Here is a 16,279-nt window from a genome sequence, read left to right as displayed (position 1 = left end):
AATGATATGGAGTTGGTTATGACTCGATTATTGCATTTCCGCCCGTAATGAAATCAAATAAAAATAACCAATATTTCAACATTTGGTAAAATTATACAATCATTATTAGTTATATGTCAATTTATTATTATTTACTATTTACCAGTTTGTTTATTATTTAACTATACCTATGCATCTATTTATGTATTTGATTTATTATTTACATTATTATATTTTTTATTCATTTATTTATTTATTTATTATTATGATTTTTTTTCGCATTCGACCTAGATGTGGACCAAAAGGTCTTCTGTCGGCATGCTCCGCCTTTGTAATCCTTCATAATTTTACATTTACATCCTTTTTCCTTACAAAGGCTATCATGATTTGTGGCAACATTAATTTCACAAATATAAATAACATTTATGGACACTGTTTTATCATAGTAATTCTTATCTCACAAAAATGCTACGCGTGTTAATGGGGAACTACAGTAGTGGCGTGTTACCACACCATACCCCACCTAACTTTAACCATTAACTCTAACCAAAATATTTTTCTAATGAAATATAGTTATCTAAGTACCTGGAGTGATAGGGTATCAGAATATATATGGTTATGGGGGTCTATCTCCAAAACCAAGGAGGAAACAGACAGACAGACAGACAGACAGACAGAGGCTACTACTTTATTTTAGTATATATATATATATATGTATATATATATACATACATATATATATGTATGTATATATATATATATATATATATATCTATATATATATATATATATATATATAGATATATATGTATGTATGTATGTATGTATATATGTATGTATCTGCATGGAATAGTTGTAAGAAGATATAGATTTAGGTCTGTCTAAAGATGCAAGTATTATTTATCTTTTAATAAGCCTGGAGATAATTATCATGATAGTACTACTGCTAGATTTGTTGTGATTTTTTATGAAAGTTTAGTCTGGAAAAAAGGAAATGTTCTTTGATTCCTATATCTATATAAATAGCTACTGTGTAGTGTGTAACGTGGAAGGCCATTTGCTCGGAACATGTTCATGACAATAAGGTTTCTAATGTAGTATCAGTTGTAAGTGTGGATAACACTGGTTTGGATGGTACTTGTGGACCAGGAATGACATTAGAGGACCTTGTATGCGCACATGCGTGAAATGTTACTGGACTAGAAACAATTACACGGCCTGGTGTGCTTGGACTCTTCTTTGCTCTCTTCTTTGTTATCTCGTGTAGGGTCACTGTGGAGAGGAGGCATTATCCAAGTTGCACGTACTGCTTTCCGTAAGAGCTGGCAGCAGAGAAGGGTTACCAGTTTAGGACTTCTGCAGGAACTTGATTGAAGCAAAACCATTTTATTGATGCTTCAAGTACCACCCAAAATTATTTTCTGGATCCGCCACTGGTATGCATGTATTTTCAAACTAGGGTTTCCCAACCTTCGGGATGGGGGGGTGGGGGCGCATACCTGGGAGAGGGAGTGTTTAAAGCTATTTATATATAATTAAAAATAAACTTCACTCAATTTGGAACTTTTGTCAGTTTTTGGCCGAGCCAACAGAATTGATCGAGGTACTATGTTTCCCGACATTTTGAAGAATGGGCGTATAAGATATTGTCTTCTTCTTCTTCTTCTTCTTCAACTTCTTCTTCAACTTCTTCTTCTTCTTCTTCTTCTTCTTCTTCTTCTTCCTCTTCTTCTTCTTCTTCCTCGCGTTCTTCTTCGCGTTTCTCTTCGCGTACTTCTTCACGTTCTTCTTCGCATTCTTCTTTGCGTTCTTCTTCGCGTTCTTCTTCGCGTTCTTCTTTGCGTTCTTCTTCCTCGCGTTCTTCTTCTTCGCGTTCTTCTTCGCGTTCTTCTTCGCATTCTTCTTCTCATTCTACTTCGTGTTCTTCGCGTTCTTCTTCGTGTTCTTCTTCGCGTTCTTCTTCCTCGCGTTCTTCTTCGCGTTCTTCTTCGCTTTCTTCTTCGTGCTGGGGAACTTTTGTCAGTTTTTTGCCGAGCCAACAGAATTGATCGAGGTACTATGTTTCCCGACATTTTGACGAATGGGCGTATAAGATATTGTCTTCTTCTTCTTCTTCTTCTTCTTCTTCTTCTTCTTCTTCTTCTTCTTCTTCTTCTTCCTCGCGTTCTTCTTCGCGTTCTTCTTCGCATTCTTCTTTGCGTTCTTCTTCGCGTTCTTCTTCTTAGCGTTATTCTTAGCGTTCTTCTTCGCGTTCTTCTTCTTCGCGTTCTTCTTCTTCGCGTTCTTCTTCTTCGCGTTCTTCTTCGCATTCTTCTTCTCATTCTACTTCGTGTTCTTCTTCGCGTTCTTCTTCGTGTTCTTCTTCGCGTTCTTCTTCCTCGCGTTCTTCTTCGCGTTCTTCTTCGTGCTGGGGATCCCGTGTTGGGGTTTCGCCCCGAGGCCGAGGCTGAAGGGGAAAACTAGGGATTTGAGCGCGGAAAGGTGCGGCCGTAGTCCGCTGTTTGCGCAGCCAAGCCCCCGGCCGAGCCAACAGAATTGATCGAGGTACTATGTATCCCGACATTTTGAAGAATGGGCGTATAAGATATTGTCCCGTGGCCTTAAAGATGAACATATGGAATTATTTCCAAAATTGTACAAGAACATTAAAAGGTTAAAACCTAGAATAGCTATGATAAATGATTTCCAACGTATAGTTCGAAAGTTTGGTGAGCTATTAAAGGACAATCCTGATTACAAATATTCTGGCTCAAGGGAAGAGTATCTTAGTTTACCAGCTAAACTGCGAGCGAAGCGAGCTCCTAGCGCCGCAGGCCAAAGCGGTGACGTTAGTCACCACCGAAGGTCGCTTGTATTTAATAAAAAAAAAAAAAAAAAAAAAAAAAAAAAAAAATGTTAGGGTATGGTTAGGTTAGGGATTATTCACGAACTCGCAGCAACGCGAGGGTAATTTGGCTAGTGTGTGTATATATATATATATATATATATATATATATATATACACATATCTGATTAACTGTCATAATGTATGTATTGAGAATCTGTGGATGGTTAACGTTTTAAATGAAATAAATGTAATCTAATATCTCATTTTCTGTCTTGATTTTTATATATTATATTTTTTCCCTAGGGATTTTTCCTTGGGGATTTTTTCCCTGGAAATTTTCCCTGGGGATTTTTTTCTCTAGGGATTTTCCATGGGGGATTGTTCTCTGGGAATTTTTTCCCTGGGGATTTTTCCACGGGTATTTTTCCCCTGGGTATTTTTCCATAGGAATTTTTACCTACATTCGACCTTGATATATCAGATTTGATCTAATTTTTCCATAGATTATAAAATTCTATATAGAATTACAATTTTATCTGTGATGACCTATGCTTTTGGTTTAGAATGTTTGCTCAAATGAATTGTATTTATATTCTTATTGTAATTGTCTTCGTTTATATATGACGAACTGTGGTATTGATTTGAGATAAGTTTACATGCCCTCTTAGTTAATAATGAAAACAATATACCAAGTGTAATTCAATATCGTGTTGTAAAACAAAATGACTGCTTTTACAATTGTTTAAAAGTGTGTATAAAAATGAGGACGAGAGCGACAGTTTCATCAGGCCGAAGCATCCAGTACCTGTCCTAACAATTAATAATACAGGTAGTTCACGTGCTGGTACCACAAGTGGGACGAGTTGGCACGGGGCGAGTTGGCAACGGGACAACTTGACCTATTATCTCCACATTTGTGTGAGTCTCGTCTCTCGACGATACTTGAATGCATACTTTGGTCTTGCCTTACATGTAGTAAGTTAATGCATAGTTTGGTCACTTACATTTTCAGTGTAACTACGATCATTGTGTTCAGAATATTTCTAAGCAATATCCATATTTCTAACAGTTTGTCGTTCATAAGATTCAGACTTTTGTAGTAGATATAATGTTCTGGTTCCCATTCCTCGTATGTAGGTAGTGACTGCACATGTTTAAGTGAATAATTTGTACTTTTCTGAGTAATTGTTAATGTCGACATATCACAATTCTCTAACTTCAAATTGCTATTCAGACCTTACGTGGATAAGGAGTCTTCTCTATAATGATTTCAGTGCAGATGATTCATTTCTGAGGAAATTGCAAAATTCATGTTGCTATATTTAGCATGTGAGAAAATGTCCGTATACCACAATTAGCATATGACGGGGTTGGGATCAAATCATGTTTCTAGTAGTACCACTAAACCTATTATGTTGCGCCTATTATCACACGCAGATACATTGGTCTCGCATATATTTTTTTTAGATAAATTTGACATGCAGCTTTCTCGCTCGCTTTTAAGGCCCTTTTTAATGTACGTGACGGCTATTTTTTTCCATGACATTGGATTTGTTTTTCATGGGAAACTCCCATTTTAATTATCTATTTAACAAATGCTTCTTCCCTTGTATGTATGTATGTATGTATGTATGAATGTATGTATGTATGTATGTATGTATGTATGTATGTATGTATGTATGTATGTATGTATGTATGTATGTATGTATGTATGTATGTATGTATGTATGTATGTACATATGTATGCATGTATGTACATATGTATATATATGTGTATATAAATATGTATATATATATATATGAATATATATATATAGATATATATAGATATATATATGAATATATATATATATATATATATATATATATACATACAAATATATATACATATATATATATATATGTATATATATATATATATATATATATATATATATGCATTTATACATACACACATACAGTGTGTGTGTGTGTGTGTGTGTGTGTGTGTGTGTGTGTGTGTGTGTGTGTGTGTGTGTGTGTGTGTGTGTGTGTGTGTGTGTGTGTGTGTGTGTGTGTGTGTATTTACCTAGTTGTATTTACCTAGTTGTATTTTACGGGAAGGGGAGCTATGCTCGTGGTGTCCCGTCTTCATATCTCATTTTATCTAAACTATTCTTAAATTCATGTATTGTTTTTGCACACACCACTTTCTCATCTAATTTGTTCCAACTGTTTATTACTCTGTGAGGAAAGCTGTTCTTTTTCAAGTCTCTTCTATAGCTATCTTTTTTTATTTTCTTTCCGTGTCCTCTTGTATTTCTGTTATCCCATTTTATCAAATTCTCTCTATCAGTAATTTCTATGCCTTTCATGATTCTGTAAATAGCCATCAAATCTCCTCTCTCTCTTCTTTGCTCTAGTGTCTGTAGTTCAAGTTTTTCTAGTCTATCTTCATATGATAGTTTTGAGAGCGTTGGTGCCAGTTTTGTAATTGCTCTTTGTATTCTTTCAAGTTTTTTTTATACATTTTTTTGTACTTGGTGACCATATCGTTGCTGCATATTCCAATCTTGGTCTTATCAGGGTGATTAGGATTTTCTTCACCATTTCTTCATCCAGGTATGTAAATGCAACTTTGATTGTTCTTATTAAATCATAAGTGTCTCCAAAAATCTTATTTATATGTTTCTCAGGTGACATATTATTCATAACAATGACTCCCAGGTCCTTCTCATTTTCTACTTTTTTTATTCCTTCTTCTCCCAATTTATATGCTCCTGTTATTCTGTTTTTGCTTTTTCCAAATTCCATTATACTACACTTTTTTGTATTGAACTCCATCTCCCACTTCCTACTCCATTCCTGTTCTATATTTAGATCTCTCTGTAGTGATTCACAATCTTCTTCAGTTTCCACTCTTTTCAGTAGTTTTGCATCATCTGCAAAGAAGCTCATATAGCTTTCTATTCCTTCATCCATATCATTAATATATATATAGCAAACATTATGTATGTGTGTGTGTGTGTATTTTACCTAGTTGTATTTTACGGGAAGGGGAGCTATGCTCGTGGGGTCCCGTGTGTGTGTATATTCACCTCGGATCTGCTGCAGCCTCTTTTCGAGACAGCCAGACACCACCCTACGGCAGTGAGCTCAGAGCTCATTATTAGCAGATCTCTGGGTAGGTCTGAGACTACTCACACTCCACACACCGGGAATGCAAGGTCACAACTCCTTGACTAACGTCCCGTACCTACTCGCTGCTAGGTGAACAGGGGCTACACGTGAAAGGAGACAAACCCAACTTGTTTCCGCCCGGCCGGGGAATCGAACCCCGGTTCTCCGGCTTGTGAGGCCAGTGCCTTACCAATCCGCCACCGGGCCGTGTACCAATCCGCCACCGGGCCGTGTGAGTGTGTGTGTGTGTGTGTGTGTGTGTGTGTGTGTGTGTGTGTGTGTGTGTGTGTGTGTGTGTGTGTGTGTGTGTGTGTGTGTTAAACATATATAAAATAATGCGCTGTCATACAAAAAAGGCATAGTGATATGTGCATAGAGGAATATAAGACGAAAAGAAATCTACATGACATTTTTGACAAATACTATAGTTACTCTTAACTTTATTTTCTATGAAAGGTAATAATTTTCTTTGGTTAGATTGTAGCTCCTATATATCTTTGGGGAAATTCCATATATACAATCGGATATTAATGTTATTTCTTTTTTCAACCTTCGTGTTTATGTTTAGAATGACGTAGCTTATAACTGTAATAAGAGGGATAACAAGATGACGCAAAGATAACTGTGCAAAAACTTAAAATCGTATTATCGTTGCTGGCGTCATGAACAAGTACACACACACACACACACACACACACACACACACACACACACACACACACACACACACACACACACACACACACACACACACACACACACACACACACACACACACACGTGGCGCGGTTGGTAGAGTACTAGACCACCAGTACGGTGGTGTCGGTGGTACCTGGTTCGAGTCCTGCTCAGGGCTGAAATTATTTCAGTATCGCTGCGCTTCGAGTCGTTACTCCGACTCTCTTGGGCGGGGAGTTGGGTGTGTGTGTGCGTGTAAGGTCATAGCATTACTCATAGTTTTGTCATACGACTTCTGAGCCCCCTTCCGGAAGGGAAATAGCTATCGATCACGAGTCCAACACGTGATCCAAAGACCAAGGGGAAACACACACACACACACACACGCGCGCGCGCGCACATACACAGGACTGGAAGAATGCAAACATTGTACCGATTTATATGGGAGGAAACAAGGAAGATCCATCAAATTACAGACCGGTCTCCCTGACAAGCACAGTAGCAAAAAATTGCCAAAAGGTCATCAAAAAATGATGTGTTAAACATTTGGAAAAAATATATACTGAATCAAAATCAATTTGGATTCAGACAGGGAAGATCATGTACAACAAACTTGATCTGATTCTACTCGAGATTGATAGACATAATACAGGAGAGAGATGGTTTGGTAGACTGTGCCTTTCTGGACCTACAAAAGGCATTTGATAAGGTACCACACAAGAAACTAATAAGGAAAATAGAGTCAATATGTGACATTAGAGGAAAATTATTGGAATAGATGAAAGACTTCCTGACTGGGAGGAAAATGAGAGTAGTAATTAGAGATGAATTCTCAAATTGGGAAGAAATTATAAGTGGTGTCCCACAGGGATCAGTACTGGTCCCGATCATGTTTGCCATATACATAAATGACATGGATGAAGGAGTAGAGTGTTATGTGAATTTCTTTGCAGACGACGCAAATATACTAAAGAAAGTAAGAGCGGAGGAGGATTGTAACTCATTACAACAAGACTTGGACAAGATCTGGAAATGGGCTGGAAAGTGGGAAGTGAAATTCAATATAAAAAAATATTATTAGGTCGAGTCTCGATGGTTCTTCCTCATTTCTATACCTAGTATTCTCTTGTTTCCATTGCGTCATTGTATGTTCTATAATCATATCAAGTAGTACATTTCCCCATAGGTCGTGTCCACCCTTCACTGTCATTTCTTTCCAGCAGATTTCTTTACAATTAAAGTTACCCATTATAATTATTCTTCCTCCATCTTCCATTATCTTATTTAGTGTTATCCTTGTGTCTTCTTACATACTTTTGTGTTCTCTCTCTTCCCATGAAGCCGTTTTAGGAGGCAAATAATTTACCACAATCTTCCTTCTCTTCTCATCCCTGTCCTCCACTTCCATCATAATCATCTCTACTCTATTCTTTCCATGTGTGACATTCCTCACATTTATATCCTTCTTAGTCAGGAACATAAATCCACCCCCTTGTTTTACCTCTCTTTTTCTAATCCAATAATTATATGCAGCATGTCCTACACTGTTGGGTGGTAGTGGACCTTTCAATTTTGTCTCTACTATTCCCATTATGTCCGGTTCTTTTCCTTTCAGGTAATCATTTAGTCCATTCAAGCCTGTTATTAATCCATCTATATTTGTGTAAGACACTTTTAATTTTCTGCTACTTCCATCCTGTTTTCTATTTCCCTTCCGTTTTTCTCTGCTATGAACCATTTCCTTAATTTCATATCCACTACTCTCCAATAGAATTTCTCTTTTTTTTTACTCTGTACTTTTCTCGTTTTTCTTCCTTAGCTTCTAGTCTTTTTGTTTTTTCATCCTCTCTTTCCTCTTTATTAATCTCTCTTTTTATCCATACCTGTTTATATTGATTACTTTTTGCTAGTTTCCCTGTTTTTGCTAAGATATTCTCTGCTGTCGTTTGTGACCTGAATTTAACCTTAATTGGTCTGGTCTTATCCATATTGTATTTCCCTAGACTATATATTTATTATATTTCTTTCCCTGTTTCTGGTTCATCTTATTGAACTACTTCTAAAATCTTATTTACTTTTTCTTTCTCCTCCTTTATTCATGTAGTCCTATTTGGATTATGCTTCTCTTCCATCCCTAATATAATTATACATTTCTTTTTATCTGCTAAATCTCTTACTATATTCTCCCTCTCCCTCATCACTTTAATAACTGTGTCTTGAGTTTGTTCTTTCATCTGTTGTTTTTCTATATCTCTAAATTCAATTTTATTGATCTCTTGTACTTTTTTTTCCAACCACTTACCTCTTTTGCTATGGACTCCATATTCTCTTTATTATTCCTCTTTAATTACAAAGGATTACAAAGGCAGAGCATACCGACAGGAGACCTTTTGGTCTATATCTAGGTCGGATGCGAAAAAATCATAATAATAATGAAATAATAAATAAGAACTATAATAATGTAAATAGTAAATAGTAATAAATTGACATATAACTAATAATAAATGAAAATCAAACAGACAAATGATAACAAAACAAAAACAAATAATATAAAATAAATTATAATCATTACAGCATCTTGCTTAGGTGTTTATCTAAATGACTCTTAAAGCTTCGAACTGAACTACATTGCACTACCTGTGCAGGAAGTTTATTCCATTCATTAACTACACGGTTGGCAAAGTTGTTTCTACCTACTTCCAAATTGAATCTATTTCCGGACAGTTTGAGACCATTGTTTCTTGTCTGATTCTCATTCAATGTGAAAATGTTGTCACTTTTGATGTTGTCAATCCCATTTAGAATTCTAGAGACCTGTATCAAGTCACCTCTGAGTCTACGCTTTTATAGGGAAAACAGATTCATATGTTTTAGTCGATTTTCGTATTATTTATTTTTGATATTTGATATTCCTCATTCTCATCCTTTACTTCTCCTGTCTTTTTAATTCTTCTATTTCTCTAGTTCGGTTTTGATTTTCCTTCTTTAGTTCTTCCAGTGTATCAACTCTTTGTGTAATTAGTGTTAATTGGTTAAACCTAACCTCCCATGCTTCATTCATTTTTCTTTAGTTTCTCCCCTAGATTTACTATTCGGGAGAGGTTGTCATCTCTTCCCTCATTAAATCCATAAAAACAGTTATCTTCTCTTTCCATTGAGCTGCTATTATCAATATTTCTGCTCCCCTGTTCTACCTCGTCTGTGTGTTCAGCACACCTTTTGTTGACACCCCTTCTAACGTCCGTGGCCCGTTCGTCCCCTTCCTCATTTCCTTCCATTTTTCTCAGTAATCCCTCCCTTTCTCTTTTTTCTTCACCTTCCCACTACACCACGAGCTTTCACCTTCCCTACTAATACAACAAAGAACATAAGAACATAAGAATAAAGGAGACTGCAAGAGACCATAAGGCCTACACTAGGCAGCTCCGTATCCGTCACCACCTGTCATCCCCATCCATAAAGTTGTCTAATCATTTTTTAAAACAACTGATAGTTTCAGCGCTTACTACATGGTTACTAAATTTATTCCATTCATCGACCACCCTATTAGTAAAACAATTCTTGCCTATTTCCCTTCTTAAATCTAAATTTGTCCAGTTTATACCCATTACTGCGAGTCCTACCCTATTGTTTTATTATGATGACCTTGTTTGCTTCACCCTTGTTGTAGCCTTTGATCCACTTGAACACTTCTATTAGATCACCCCGCACTCTGCGTCTTTCCAGAGAGTGTAAGCTTAGGTGCCTAAGCCTCTCTTCGTAAGGCAAACTTCCGAGTCCATATATCATTTTGGTCATTTTTCTCTGTACTGATTCTAGTGAGTTGATGTCCATTCTGTAGGACGGAGACCAAAACTGTACCGCATAGTCAAGGATGGGTCTAACTATCGCTAGATAGAGTTTAATAATTACCTCTGCACTTCTATTCGTTACCGTCCTAGCAATGAAGTCTAATGCTCAGTTAGCTTTATTTCTGGCGCTAATGCACTGCTTCCTGGTTTTAAGGTCCGGACTCACTAGAACTCCCAAGTCCCACTCGTACTCAGATTTTTCTAAAAACGTGTTATCTAAGTTGTATCTATTTTCGGGGTTGTGTAGCCCTACGTTTAACACGCTACACTTAGAGATACTGAAGTTCATTCGCCATTTCACCAACCATGTGAACAATTTATTAAGATCATCCTGCAGAATCTGGGCGTCGTCTCCTGACTTAATTAGGTGTCCTATTTTAGTGTCGTCCGCAATCTTACTAACATCACTATTTATCCCATCGTCTAAGTCGTTTATGTACATAATGAACAAGAAGGGACCCAAAACCGAGCCCTGGGGGACCCCACTAGTAATATTGCACCACCTAGATTTTATTCCATTTATGGTGACCCACTGTTTTCTGTTACTAATCCAAGCTCTAATCCATTCTAACACTTTTCCTCCTATGCCATGGGCTTTGATTTTATTTAGTAGCCTCTGGTGTGTCACCTTGTCGAACGCTTTACTAAAGTCAAGGTAAATAGCATCGTAATTTTCATTGTTATCTGACGCCTTATATACTTTAGTGTAAAAGGATAGAAGATTAGTCACACATGACTTACCCTTGGAAAAACCATGCTGTGAATCACGAATTAAATTATGTCCTTCGATGTGTTCTCTGAGTCTATTTACTATTATTGATTCAAGCATTTTTCCTATAACCGATGTCAAACTGATTGGCCTATAGTTGCATATGGACGATCTATCTCCCTTCTTAAAAACAGGAACAACGTTTGCCTGCCTCCAAGCAGTTGGAACAAAAGCAGTGTCTACCGATTTATTGAATATTTCAGTTAACTGGTCGCAGATTTCAAATTTACACTCCTTAAGCATTCTCGGAAAAAATTCGTCTGGACCGGGAAATTTTGTAGCTTTAAGTCTGTCAATCTGCTTGACTACTTCTTCTTTACTAATGCTTATATTGGATAGACTACTTTCTTCATCCCCTCTGAAAATCGGATCGCAGTCAGGTACTTTATCTAACCTCTCATTAGTAAACACCGATAGAAAATAATTGTTAAACTCCTCACTCATTTTTTCTTCCGATTCTATCATGACATTTTCATCGTTTTTAATTGGTCCTATTCTTTCCTTATTTTTTGTTCTATAGAGGTGAAAGAAACCCTTTGGGTTGGATTTTGCTTGACTGGCAACCTTGATTTCATAATTACGTTTCGCTGAACGTGTATTCCTTTTAACCAGCTTTGCCATTTCGTTATATCTTGATCTAAGATGTGATTCCCCGTTTTTAATTGTTACGTAAAGTCCTCTTTTCATTCCGATCTCATGTTTCAATCTGTCCGTCATCCATTTGGGAGTATTACTATTTTTCCGTATTGGCTTTAGGGGGATAAATGTGTTTTGTGCATTAATAATTAGATCAGTTAGATTGCTATACATTTCTTTTAAATCGCTGACCTGACTGTTGGGCCCTCGCCCCCAAATGACCTGACCTAAGGTATGCATATTACCCTCCGTGACCCAGACCTCACTCCCAGCCCCGCTCCGAGAACCAAGAATGTTCGAAACGTCCGTATGACATTTCGTATTCAATTTCAAATAGGTTTTTATATTGTCAAAGTTTGCTTTCCTGAAGTCTGGTACTTGAACGTTATTCGTACTTTTTAATTTTTCCCAAATAACATTAAATCTTATTTCTTGATGATCGCTAGAGCCTAGACTATCTCCCACTATTACGTTGCTAATTTGGTGCTCATTATTTGTTAAAATTAAGTCCCCTCGTCCCCTCGTAGGATCGGTAATCACTTGTTTTAAGAAATTATTCTGCACCACATCTAGGAATTTCTTCGCTTCATGATCTCCTATTAAAGTTTCCCAGTCAATGTTTCTATAATTAAAATATCCCATGATCACAACGTTTTTGTACTGGGATGCTCTGTGAATTTCATGAATCAGGGGATCAGTCTGCTCAATGCTGAGGTCAGGAGGTCTATACAAGACGCCAATAATAACGTTCTTATTCTTGCCTATAATCTCTACCCAAATAGATTCCGTACAGTCCTCTTCCTTAATCGAATTGTTGATAATACAGTTTAATGTATTTTTAACGAAAAGTGCTGCACCTCCTCCATTCCTACCAACCCTATCCCTCGTTGTTGAGATCGACGAAACTTGAAGTTTTCCTGGGGTTCCAAACTTCGCTGTCACTTCGACCGACGTGTGTGTGTGTGTGTGTGTGTGTGTGTGTGTGTGTGTGTGTGTGTGTGTGTGTGTGTGTGTGTGTGTGTGTGTGTGTGTGTAAACACACACAAACTAAGACCTCTTTCCCTTTATAATGGGGGTCGCCTAGTCAAAGTACATTTCCAGTACACTAAATCCAGTCTAATGCCCCATCCCTAACAGCGCCTTGTGAATTAAGTGTCATCCTTGACTCCTGGCACACAGCTCGAGCTGAGAGCAATGCAGCGATGCACAGCTCTCCCACAAGGAGGGTTGAAACTCATAAAGTTTATGTGGTGAGGACCCTACGCCAGGAAGCGCTGAGTACCTTCGGCTGAAGCCGTCACAGCTGCCATATTATGCGCTTTGAGGACTGTTAGTGGGGCAGGTATCAGTTACTGCTAGGAATCGGAGCGAAGCGCGGGATTCGAACCCACAATTTAGTGAATGCGTGACAGCGCGTTTCCCATTACGTCACAAGCGCACAGAAAATTAAGTGGAACAACGTATAAATAAATTTATCTTATTTTAAAATATATTTTTCTGGTTTGGCTTAATCCTACTACCCAACTTAGATAATCTTAAAAAAAATTAAGGCGGTGATCAATTTTGACCAAATGTTGGTACTAAACGAACAATTAAAATCACAGTTTTGGATGTTTCAGTTACTCCTTAATCTTTCGTCATTTTCCGTTTTCTTTTGTCCGCCCCGGTTTTCAATATCACAAAATTAATTATCCATTACATCACCTAATCTTCCCAGATGCTTCTCCTCGTTTCATATTTTTAGAGCAAATTCTACTTCTTCCTTTGTAAACTCTGGTACACTACTAACGTCTACAGATGAATTTACTGACTCAACTACGGTCCTCGACGAGTAAAGCTCTTGGTAAAATTCTACTCTTTTTACCGCCCTGTCCCTGCAGTTAATGATTTCTCCATTTCTATCTTTTAAACATATCATTTACTGTCTTCCTAAACCATGTCTGCGCTCGGTCACTTTAATACTTTTACCTTTCCGAATAGATTCCTCTATCTCATCCATGTTTTTCTTTCTTTTCTTTGATCTCTGCCTTTTGTTGATAAGCTTGTTTAGTTCTACTCTTTCTATTTATTATGAAATTAAGGTTGCCAGTCAAGCAAGATCCAACCCAAAGGGTTTCTTTCACCTCTATAGAACAAAAAATAAGGAAAGAATAGGACCAATTAAAAACGATGAAAATGTCATGATAGAATCGGAGGCAAAATGATTGAGGAGTTTAACAATTATTTTCTATCGGTGTTTACTAATGAGAGGTTAGATAAAGTACCTGACTGCGATCCGATTTTCAGAGGGGATGAAGAAAGTAGTCTATCTAATATCAGCCTTAGTAAAGGAGTGGTGAAGTAGATTGAAAGACTTAAAGATACAAAATCTCCCGGTCCAGACGAATTTTTTCCGAGAATGCTTAGGGAGTGTAAATTTGAAATCTGCGACCAGTTAACTGAAATATTCAACAAATAGGTAGACACTGGTTTTGTTCCAACTGCTTGGAGGCAGGCAAACGTTGTTCCTGTTTTTAAGAAGGGAGATAGATCGTCCATATGCAACTATAGGCCAATCAGTTTGACATCTTTTTATTTCTCTCGGCTCTGAAATTGAATTTAGCTGTGCAACCTTCTATTCTACGTTGACTTTATTTATGACCATAATATTGCTAACACTCTTACTCTCATCTCCTAATATGAAGTCTACTTCGTTTTTTGTTGTTCCATTTGGACTTCTCCAGGTCCATTTACGACCTACACGCCTTTGGAAGAAAGTATTCATTATCCTCATGTTGTAGTTCTTTGCAAAATTGACTAACATCTCGCTTCTATCATTTCTTTCACCTACTCCAAACTTCCCAATGCACGACTCACCTCCCATATTTTTCCCCACTTTAGCATTAAAGTCGCCTGTTACCAATGTGTACTTACTTTTTTCTTGATCCATTACCTGGCTTAAATCATCATAGAATGATTTAATTTCATCGTCTGAACTCTGTGAAGTTGGTGCATAAACTTGAACTATTTTTAGAGTGTACCTTTTACACAGCCTAATCACAATCCAAGCTACCCTGTCTGATAAACTACTGAACTTGACTACGTTACCAGCAATCTCTCGGTTGATCAAGAATCCTACTCCACTAGATCTTTCTTTGTCCTTACCTCTATAGTAGAACAGGTGGTGACCATCTTGTAATTGTATCAGCTTTTCTTCCGCTCTTCGGACTTCGCTCAGTCCTACGATGTCCCACTTGATGTTGTCTAGTTCTTCCATTAAACTCTCCAGCCTGTGGTCTTCTGAGAGAGTTCTTACGTTGTAAGTATAGATCTTCATTTTCTTCATACTGTTTAATGTCCAAGGCTTGGATCTGCTTGGACAGTGCTTACTCACATTCGGTGGCACACTGCCCGTAAGCACATGAGGTAATGCGGTTGGACCTTTAGGAGACAATGATCCAACAGGAACGCCCTGTTTTGTTATGTTTGTGCTGTTCATGTTTGCTATGAAAGGATTTTGGCAGTAATCTCATCTCCCTGCCAACTAGTTTCTGGTGAGATATATCTCTGGTGTCACCTTATTCATTATATTGGGTGAAACCCCATATATCTATAGGGTGCCCAATTATGACGGTACCCCATATATCTATGGGGAATTTCCCTGTTTACCATAAGGGACGTGCCAGTTAGCAGTGGGTCCTGCGACTGTTTGTGTGAGCTGATCTTTGGCTGATCTTTCTTACAAAACCTGTTCGATATGGGTGACCCTGCAGAGATTTCCTCTCTATCGACATAGCTTTTGTAATCATTAAGATTCTCAAGCCTATCCACCACGTCAACGTGTCAACTCTCGGATAGGGTACCTGACCTACCTTCCGTTAATTTCAAAATGTAATCTTGTTCCGAGTTACCTTCTTGAGTGGTGTCTACCTCTCATCTGAATAAAATGCTCTGATGTCTGCCAGAGGAAAGTCTATAAAGTATATCATCTCTCGGGTGATTTCATTTTATGATTGCAATAGTTTCATGTATTGTATTCATTAGAAGAGACAGACAACAAACGAATGAATAGATAAAAGTAAGTTCATACATAAATTAACAAAGGATACACGGCGTATGCTAGCGGATGAGGTGAGGGTGAATAATGGTGTAGGCGGATCAGGACGCCCAAGAGTGAAGGAGAGGCAAGTTCGTGTGAAGGTGGCGGCGGTAGTGTGACCGCAGCCTCGGGCGGAAGTGAACGTGTTTTTGGAGAGCTCAAGTCGACGCGCGATGGTCTGTGGTGAGACTAACGCGCTCTCGTGACTTCAAATCGTCGTAAACTTCTCTTCCATAGCGCGGGCTAGGGGTCAAGAATACGGTTTTGACTAAATGTTCGATCAGAAAGTTGCCCTTCTTTTC

The sequence above is a fragment of the Oratosquilla oratoria genome, chromosome 4 (genome assembly GCF_046742065.1).
Source record: "Oratosquilla oratoria isolate Oo_2021 chromosome 4, ASM4674206v1, whole genome shotgun sequence".
Classification (NCBI taxonomy): Eukaryota; Metazoa; Arthropoda; class Malacostraca; order Stomatopoda; family Squillidae; genus Oratosquilla; species Oratosquilla oratoria.
This window is presented reverse-complemented; position numbering follows the sequence as displayed.